This window comes from Lagopus leucura, unplaced genomic scaffold (genome assembly GCF_019238085.1).
Source record: "Lagopus leucura isolate 7727_CA_CO unplaced genomic scaffold, USGS_WTPT01 Super-Scaffold_54, whole genome shotgun sequence".
Taxonomy (NCBI): domain Eukaryota; kingdom Metazoa; phylum Chordata; class Aves; order Galliformes; family Phasianidae; genus Lagopus; species Lagopus leucura.
The window spans coordinates 4,951,783-4,962,151 of record NW_024962251.1 but is presented as its reverse complement, the minus strand read 5'-3'; the positions used below and the strand labels follow the sequence as shown (position 1 = coordinate 4,962,151).

General features: G+C 39.4%; 1 long non-coding RNA gene across 1 annotated transcript; it reads left to right on the top strand.

Annotated features, from left to right (window-relative positions):
• The first annotated feature begins 1,933 nt into the window (after nucleotides 1–1,933).
• Nucleotides 1,934–5,831, top strand: LOC122181693. Its single transcript, XR_006179545.1, has 3 exons — nucleotides 1,934–2,046; nucleotides 5,240–5,515; nucleotides 5,770–5,831. It is a non-coding gene; the product is annotated as an uncharacterized LOC122181693 (long non-coding RNA).
• The last annotated feature ends 4,538 nt before the right edge of the window (nucleotides 5,832–10,369 follow it).

The following is a 10,369-nucleotide window of genomic DNA, read 5'->3' as shown; positions in this document are numbered from 1 at the left end:
CACAAGCAATCAAATAATCACTTTTCAAACTGGAACTTAATCATAAACCACAATAAATCCATAATGCAGTTATCACATGGGAATTAATTCCAGAACAGCCTTTAAGCAAGTCCGTTCATACAAAGATTGAGAGACTGCATTTAATTGCAAAGGTCTTACCTACCATTAGAAGCTTGGACATACTGCAGGCTCCTTGAACTAATGGTCTCTCTAATCCACTTAGCATTTTTTTTAATTAAAAATATCCTAGGTTTTCTGTAACTCTTCATAAAAACACCAGTTCTGCATTTTGGAAGTTAAGATACATTTTGTCATGTTATTTCAGATAAATATGTACCTGAACAGTAAATCCTAATCATGATATCAGTGAGAGGAAAGAAAAAAAAAAATCAAGAGTCACAGAAAGCTGAAAAGAAGGATTAGACAAGGAGAAAATTTGTATCCTCTAGTACTGTTGTCTGTAAGAGTCAATCAAGTTGATCTTCATCACGGATGGGTGACTGATAGCAATATGAAACTTATTTTAATGCCTTCAGTAGAACATGCATTTATCCACTGCAAATATTTTTGTTCACCACGTCCAGGTCTAGTTGCTTTCATTAGAGAAGAGACAGTGTGCCCCTTTTCACTTTTCAGAAGAAGCAAACATATGCATGTTATCACGTGGCCCAGCTTCATGCAGTTTTTGTGGAACATAAGAATGTCAGCACCCACTGACCAAAAGCAATGTTTATTGACATAGCTACTTAAAAGTTGGCAATTACAGCCACAGAAAGTAGGAGATCTTTCTCATACATGCACACGAAAACATAACGTTGTCTAGGAAGCAGGTAATATTCAGCAGTGTTGAAGAGTATGGAGAACGTGGATTGTATTTTGTACCCTATGTTCTCTATCGACAATTGCTCAGTTATTTTTAGTTTGCACAACAGTACAGATAGATATAGAAGAAGGAGAAAACCTTTCTCTTTTGTTCCTTGATCACTGGACGGGGAGACTCTAACTTTTATCCTGTAGTCTTTGCCCATCCTGCCAGACCCCAAACCCTTTAACTTCTTGTTCACCTCATAATCATAAATAAATCTCTTAACACAGTGAATATATGACATCCTCATGTCCTTCATCCCTTCACTCCCTCCCCACTCCACAGCATTAATGTCCCCATTTTTTTCTCTCCTTTTCCAAGAAAATCCTGAGAAAGTCTTCATGCTCTGATCCTTGGCTTGAGAATGCAGGGACAAGCCTTGTCTGCCAGGCCCTGCCCAAACCCTGGGAGCATGCCCTGGCCCATGTGGCCACCATACTGCCACCATACCATGACAGAAGAGTGAATAAATAAAACGTGTGTCATCATCACTGATAGAAACTATTGTTTTGGTTTTTTTTGCTTATAGCCAAAGTGAGCTGGCAAAAGCTAATATGAGCTCCAGGTTAACACTCAGAGCCTTACTACAATAAATACAATTTTATCATCATCTGCCAATTTTCAGCTCCTCACCTGTCATTATTCCACATCCTCCACATTCTGAACAAATGTTACAAGTCAGCATTTATCACACAGATAAATGAGCTCTTCTGGAGTTTAGAGGATGAACTCTCAGGTTACAAGGGATGTTGTACATTAACAGGAATGTGTATGAATGACAAAAGACTCAGCTCAGTGGAATTGTGGCCATACTGATTTTTCAACAACAAACAGAAACAACTGAGAACTCTGGTGTCCCTGTGCATAACTGTAGGTGTAAAACAAATATTGCATCACAGTACTAAGCTCAGATGTTTTCTGAGGTCTCCTAACCTTTGGCTCTTGTGTGCATTTCTGTTTTTCCTTGTTCAGAATCCTTCTTACGAATGTCTTATTATTACTTTCCTCTTTTTCCTGAATAAGCTTGTGCAATAGTTAGAGTATCACACATCCTTTCCTGCTAGGTCCCCAGCTCTTCCTGAAAGAAACTGGAGCCTTCCTCATGCAGGATACTGCATGAAAGTTGCACGGAAAATTGATATATATCTCCAGTGACTCACCTGTACCTTTGGAAAAGTCAGGTAAGTTTTATGTACGCATTTCATTATGTTAATAGCTGATTTCATTATTTCTGCTGCTCCCTGAAGTTTTCTCTCCAATATGTCTGTGAGAAACAACCCAGAAAAGCAATTTTACCCATGTAGGCAATAATTATTCAGAAATTTTACAGCACTTATGTATATTTCATGCAATCTTACACAAACACCTGCTAGTATACACTATTCAGGGTCACTCTGACATTGTATAAGCTCTCAAAGAGAGAAAAAAAGAAATAGTATCATGAGCTCCTAGTGGGAATGGCTCCACAGTTTGCTGTAATGCTCTCCGTTGTGCAGAGCTGGCATAGAAATAAAACAGGACTTCATAGACAAAAGCAAGTCTGGAAATGTGCTTTACATGTTCACGGACATTCTCATACAGGAGGAAAAATTGCCTTTTTCCCTAGATGCAACAGTTCTTTTTACAGCTCAGTTGACTTAGGGAGTCTTACATAAATTCTGGTTTGAACAGGCTAGTCAATCAGTGATATGAATATTGAAAATATGCATCAGAGTTATAGGAAACCGGTTTATACTCGGCAACAGGGTGATTTGTTTGTTTTCTTGCTTCTTACCACAGTATAGTTTTAACATAAGTTTTGAAAACATTGTGTGTTTTCCCTCTTGGAGTCCACTAGCAGGTCGTGTCCAAGAATGTATCCCATTGCAAAGTGCAGTGCATACCATCAGCAGCTCACCCATCCATTGCTCAGCTATGCTCCAACTGAGATCAGTCATGGTTTGTACATCTCTCAAAAACAAAAACAGCTCAGCTGAGGCTTCATCTCACTCCCAGGCACAGTGTGCTCAAGTTTCCAGTGTTCACTTGACCCCAGCCAGTAACAATGCATCCAACATATTGCTTGTTCTCTACCTTTCTACCCCAGTAGGGGAAGGGAGAGAATCAGAACAGCAAAAAACAAAAAAACAAACAAAACAAACAAACAAACAAACAACAACAACATAAAAACTTGTGCTTGGAATTTAGTAAGTGAACAAAAGAGAAACAAAAGTCAGGTGATGCAAAGACAATCACTCATGTCCTCCCACAAGCATGCTGAAGGCCAGAAGTCCACCTTCCCCCTCCCACAGATACATGTTTTGTTTTGTTTTTTTTTTTTTTTTTAATTGCTAAACAGGATATTATAAGGCATGGACAATTTGGTCCATTTGGGTCATTGGTCCCTACCCAACATTTTGCCCACACAAATCTTGCTTGCTGGAAGGAACAGAGGGAGAAGCAGAGAAAGCCTGGGCACTGTAGAAACATTGTTCTGTAATAGCCAAAATATTGGTCTGTCATCAGTACTGCTTTATTCTCAAACCTAAAACAGCATCATAGGAGGTTAATATGAAGAAAGTTAACTTCATTCTAGCCAGACCCAGTATACGCCCTCCACTTCAGTGATCCAGAAACCAATAGGTATCTTGGTTTGCAAACAGATATCTGAGCTACTGATCTCACCCAAGGAGATGAAGCAGCAAATGCACATCAGCATCTCTCAACTGTGCCACAGATCTGAATGTAAATAATAGACTGAGTAGCCTTTATGGCTTACAAAACAACAATTCCAAGGAAAATGAGTGTTTCCAGTATGCAAGTTATTGTGGTTGTTTCTTATTTACCAAATATGAGTAGATAGTCTTTTCTCTTTCAGCATGTGATTCCATCACACTTGTTAGCTAAACATGGTTTAAGACTATGAAAATATCCTGAATACTTATACTAGTAATTCCAATAGAAGTTTGCATTGCTTAGAAAGGAGAGCTCCACCTCCCTAAATTCATAAAACCACATAGGACAACTAGCCACTCTACATTTTTAATACATTATACATATCCAACTTCTTTTTTTATTAGAAGTCACATTACAGACTTGTGGTCACTTCCATCCTTGTTTTCACTGGAGTCCTTCTTATATTCCAGTTCCTCAAAGAATGCCAGCCATGGTTTTAAAAATATAAATTGAAAGACTGCCCTGAAGTGTTAAACTGGTGGGTCAGTGGGTCCATCTAACCTTGTCTTCTGGGTCGTAGGAGATAACATTCAAAAAGAGTGCACAGGCCTGGCCACTTAAACAATGCAAAGTACAAATAACATAAATAGATCATGTCTATTATTGCTTATTCAGCTTGATGAGAAACTGAGCCTCCATCCAGTCAACTGCAGACATTATTACGAGGGTGGATAGTGATAGGACAAGGGGGAATGGCTTTAAATTAAGACAGGGGAGATTTAGGTTAGATATTAGGACGAAGTTTTCCCCTCAGAGGGTAGTGAGGCACTGGCACAGGTTGCCCAAGGAGGCTGTGGATGCCCCATACCTGGGGGCATTCAAGGCCAGGCTGGATGTGGCTCTGGGCAGCCTGGTCTGCTGGTTGGTGACCCTGCACAGAGCAGGGGGGTTGAAACTAAATGATTTTTGAGGTGCTTTTCAACCCAGGCCATTCTATGATTCTATGATTATGTTGACTGTGAGAATGTCTATGATTTGACAGACTAGCTCATGAGTTTGTTTGAGAGGAAATCAATGGATTAATAAATTCAAAATTAGGAAATCTCAGTGACAGCAGGAAATCTTTGCAGTTTCACCAGCATTTAGTCAAATAGAAAAAAATTAGTTTTTTCCTTAACGTCATTCAATCTTGTTCCTTCCAATGTGAGAAGTAACCAGAAAATGTAGTAAGAGTTGAATGAATGAATGTTTATACAATTACGTAATTTAAAAAAAAAAAAAAAAAAAAGGATCTTCTTTAAATTTTGGAAGAAGAGCTTTTGATTTTCTTTCACTGAAACATAATCACTGAAATAGATTTCAGTTCAAAGACAAGAGGCCTCAGAAATAAAAAATTGTAAGAAAAGTAAAATCAAACTAGAAAAAAAGAAATGGGTGAATAATGATTGATATGAGATGAGCTGATAATCACGCAGGGAATTATACAATAAAACAAATCATTCAAATGCCTAGTCTGCTCAAGAAGCATTGTCTTTGCAGAAAAACATTTGGAAATTCCCTCGCTTCAAGTACAGACTTAACAAAACACACCAAGGAAAGTTTAATCTGTGTGAGTCTTACTGCAAATTTACTTGAATTACTAATACACGTTTTGTAGAGTTATGTACTTGCACATTTATTTACCAATATTTTGGTTTGTTTGCTTTTTTTCATGAACAGAATGACATGGATGAGATGACATACATACATACGCACCTTTTAGTCACAGTTACGCCTGCTGTTGAAATCTGTTCATCCTTCATTTTTGCTCTATAGAGTCATTTCCCTCCATAGAGAAAGAGTGTACAATCTTCAGAGCAGCAGGGGTGACTGTCCTCCTTCTGGGCTCCTTCCCACTCACCAGAGCAATGTATGGGCACCAGGACTGCCGAACACCTGCTCAATAATTGCAGATATTTCTGCCTTGACCAATATTCAAAAAGCCTCCTCATTCAGGTACACCTTATTTCTATTTAGTTCTCTACACAAGAAAGCTCTTTTAAATTTTAATTGCAGTTTACTATTACCCCGAATTCTTCAGAGAGTTTACATTGCTAAATTATTTTCATTAACTTAGTTTGTTTATTCTAATTATTATCTAAAGCAGAGCATTCTAAGTAATTCATTATGAAAATTGCCTCAAGGTGATCAAAAGAAAAACTTCAAATTTTTCCACTTCCTCTTCTAAAAATGGTAAATGTATTTCAAAGGATGATACTCCTGGGAATGAGCAGAAATGCTGAAATATGGCCACAAACAAAAACATACAAAGATTGAAGAGGTTTCCTTCACGAGTATGAACTTCAGAAAGAAAGGAAATCTGTATTGCAGGAGGACTTTTCTGACAGCAGGTATTAAAGTAAAGGCTCAGTTAACAAAATAACTGGCTAATTTCCTTGGCTGCTTCACAGCATTATGTATTTCAATAGTTCTCATTGTTTTCATTCTGTCTCCTATTTCTGTGTGTTGTTTTCACGGACTCATTTCCCCACCTCTTGTTCACATTAGATGGTCCAGTCACACCAAGATACTATCCTAAAAAATTAGAGATGACAGCTCATCCCATTTCCTGACCCCCTTTCCCATCAGTTGTCTATTGGCTAGAAGAGTCCAGACTTCTCTCCATACCTATGTTTTATTTAACAAATCCTTTCTAACAACTGAAGAGTATATTTTCTGTCTCTTGCATACATTTCTTCAACTGAAATAAGTACAGAAGTAAAGTAGGCTGTCTATTCCTGCTGTTGTTCTCAGATACAACAAGGACAGAAGCTCTCTTTGCATTTAACAGCTAATTCACAAAACCCATATTTCACACTCAGTTAAGAGTTGGCAGCGCTATATAGGAAACTGATTTACAACACCTTTTGTGTTGGATTCAATTTACATTTCCTCACATACTGTTAATTGTATTCATTTCTACTGTCTGCTAGGGTGTTTTGTTCACAGCAGATGCTTATATACTTGCTTCTCTCTTGCAATGTTTTTGGGAAACCCAGGCTATTTGTTTCCATCTCCATCAACTCACTGTGATACAAACTACTACACTGTTTACTGGAAGTGTCTGAACAGAAAGTCTACAACGTTATATGCACTAGAGCTCAGTACAGGTCTTTAGCATTTATAGAAGGCTGGCAGTGAAATAACAAAACGCATAATGAGCTTCAAAGGGGTCAAAGGTCAAGGGAATGTGAGCAATAACTATTTATGTGAGGGCTGGAATGGGTTGTATGGGAAGTGCTGAGTCACGGCCTGAACCTCTGATTGATCACCTGAGGCAAGCCATGAGTCAGTCAGAGGAGCACAGGTGAAGGCAATTCAGCTGTGCTGCCGGAAGGGGTGGAGCCTGGCTGCACCCCTCCTGGACCTATTTAAGAGCTGGCTACCAGAGGGGAAGGATCTCTTCTGGAGATCACCCCTCTTGGTGTCTTCTGGTGAGCTCAGCTGTAGGGTAAGCTCTTCCACTAATTCTCTTTTGTGATCGTTGTTTACTTTGCCTAATTCTCTTTATTATATTGTAATTATAACATCTTGATATCTATTGATTATACAATTATATTGTAATTATAACATCTTGATTATACATGGGTACATCCTGGTAGCAATCCACTTGAGCACTACCTGTAGCTCTTTGCACAAGAAAGTTCTCCAAATCAAATACTTCCTACATGTTGCAGAAACTACCAGTGCCAGAAGGTGCAGTAGTAGATTGTTGTGTGGTTTTGTTCTGGGTGCAGAAGTAGATGTTGTTTTTGTACAACAATAAGATGTTATGATTCCATGAAGGTTCAAAGTGACATCACAGAGTTGTGAAACAAGATAAATTCCTGGCTGCAAAATAGAAGACCTGCATTTTATGTGAGACATACTGGTGTGAATCTATTCCAAAGCTGGTGAGGGGTCTGGAACACAGGCCATATGAGGAGAGGCTGAAGGAGCTGGGAACGTTCAGCCTGGAGAAGAGGAGGCTCAGGGGAGACCTTATTGCTCTCTATAACTTCCTGAAGGGAGGTTGTAGTGAGCTGGGGGTCGGCCTCTTCTCTCGTGTCATTAGAGATAGGACCAGAGGGAATGGCTTCAAGCTACGGCAGGGGAGATTCAGGCTGGACATTAGGAAGTATTACTTTTCAGAAAGGGTGGTCAGGCACTGGAATGGACTGCCCAGGGAGGTGGTGGAGTCACCGAGCCTGGGGGTGTTCAAGGAAAGACTGGATGTTGTGTTGAGGGACATGGTTTAGTAGGAACTACTGGGAATAGGTGAACGGTTGGACTGGATGATCTTGAAGGTCTTTTCCAACCTTGGTGATTCTATGATTCTATGATTCCTCAGTTTGAATGATAGCCAGAGGAGAAGGTTAACTGTGAGAGATTATCCCAGCATACCATAATAGGTAAAAACTAAACAAGAATAGGAGGAGAGCACAGAGAGGTTAACCAAGCAGTAACAGGAGTGGGACACCTGCCAAAGGTACTAGAAGCATCAGATAAGCTTTAAACCATGGAGTACTCAACCAATAAGGAAATAGGAGGAAATTCATGCCAGGAAGTAAGAAATATAAACTGTTGCATCTCTCCAGTTGTGCACACGTGTTTGTCTTAAGGTTGCCCCTTCTTGCAAAAGCATGAAGTAAATTGTGATTCATAGTGAATTCTGCCTGAGCCTTGTCTATTAAACATGAGCATTGCTCACAGTAGTAAGTATACTTTGATGATTTCCAAAGATCTCTGGGATATTCAAGTCATTTCTGAGCAGGCAAAAATTGAAACATTTTAGAGAGGTTATTCATACATACAACACATTTAGCAAATCTGAAGAAAACATCCTGTAAGATATCTCAAACTGTTCATACAAAACTTCAAAAGATCTCTGAACCTTAGGTGGGAGCTGGGGCAACAAAATTCTTTCTTCTGTAAGGAAAGAGCAAGTTCAAGACCACCTCATGAGACTGAATGTGTACAAGTCTATGTGGTCAGATGACATACATCCCAGAATCCTGAGGGAGCTGGCTGATGTGGATGCCAAGCCGCTTCCATCATATTTGATAAGTTGTGGCTGTCGGTGAAGTATTTGGACGCTGGAAAAAGGGAAACATTGCTCCATTTTTTAAGAAGGGTTGAATGGAAGATCTGAGGAACTACAGGCTGGTGAGCCTCGTCTCTGTGCCCGGGAAGATCATGGAGTCCTCTTGGAAGACATGTTAAGGTACATGAGGGATAAGCAGGTTCTCTAAGTCAGCCTGCGCAGCTTCACCAACGGTAGACCAATCTAGTAGCTTTCTATGCTGGGATGATGGTGTAAGTAGATCTGCCTGGACTTCTGTAAGGCCTTTTATATAATCCCACATTACATTTTTATCTCTAAATTGGAAATATATGGATTTGAGAATGGGCAAAACTGGATAAAAGATGAGTTGAGTGTCGCAGACAGAGCTATCAATGGCTCCATCTTCTGGTGGAGGCTAGTGATGAGTGATGTCCTCCAGAGGTACTTCTTAGAGCCAGTACTGTTTGAAAACTTTTATCAGTGAGATAGAGTGCGCACTCAGCAAGTTTGCTCATGACACCAAGCGTCAGTGCAATTGACACAATAGAGGGAAAGTCCCCAGCCAGATGGACCTGGACAGGCTTGAAAAGTGGACCCAATGACATTAATCAAGGTCAAGTGCAAGGTACTGCATTTGGGTCACAGCAATCTCAGATATGTGTACAGGATATGTTTGATGAGGAATCTAGAAGAACATCAACTCTCAGCACTCTGCTATCAAACACTCTTTGTGATTCACAGCAACAATGAGGGATAAACTAACTCTAGCTATAGTGGCAGCTACAGAAGAGCTAGTAAACCTGGGAAATTTCTGCATTAAGCTTTGAGGGAGGAGAAAGATACAAGGTAATAAGCATATTTTGTTTTGTGGGAGATGACCAGGTGACAAGTCATCGCAGAATTCAGTCAAAATTCCACATGGAGAGAATGTACAGCTAATAGTGAACATACTTTCAGGGCTGCGTGGTGAAAAAGGAAAAGAAATATGTTGCTCATATCTAACCATTATAGCAGCAAGAAGAAATAATTTTTTTTTTGTTCAATTACATAATTTCTCCTACAACTATGTTAACTTAATGCCATAGATGGAGCAATATTATTACAAAATCAGGCACTATAAAATTCTGTTAGAGGAGCTGTAAGAGAATTCCTCTATAGGACTGAATTTTGTCCCTCCTGTTCCTCACAACAATGGAGTTGTTTTCTAGCAAGACTATTTAGTCAACCAATGTGAATATAGCACTAACTGCTCCAGGACACTTCAAACCATATTTTATTCACAGCAATCATCAGTCTGGAAGAGCTAAGCGAAAACATTTGGCAAATAATGTGATCCTCAGAAAAAAATAACAGTTGACAATTGCTGTCCAGTGAAATGATTTAGGATCTAATGTATTCATTATCTTCTCCAGCAGTCAGCAATCAAAATGACTCAACATTCCTGCATTTTCAAATATTGTTCTTCTAAACAATTGATCCCAGGCTGTGCTTCTCATTCATCCATCATTAAGAACATCATGACCTTACTGTAGAAAAAGTTTTGATAATCTGTTTTGACAAAATGTGAAGAAAATAAAGCTTGATGCAAGGCTCAATAAAGTTGGATTTATATTTAGGACAACCTTAGGGAAACAGGAGATCTCAATGAAGGTTACAGCTCTGATGATGGCCTTGGATGACTTGGCCTTCCTTTCTTTCTAGGTCATGTTGATGTGAAGTGCAGCGACAGCCCTGAAATCTGCTGAGGAACCACCCAGCAAGAGCTT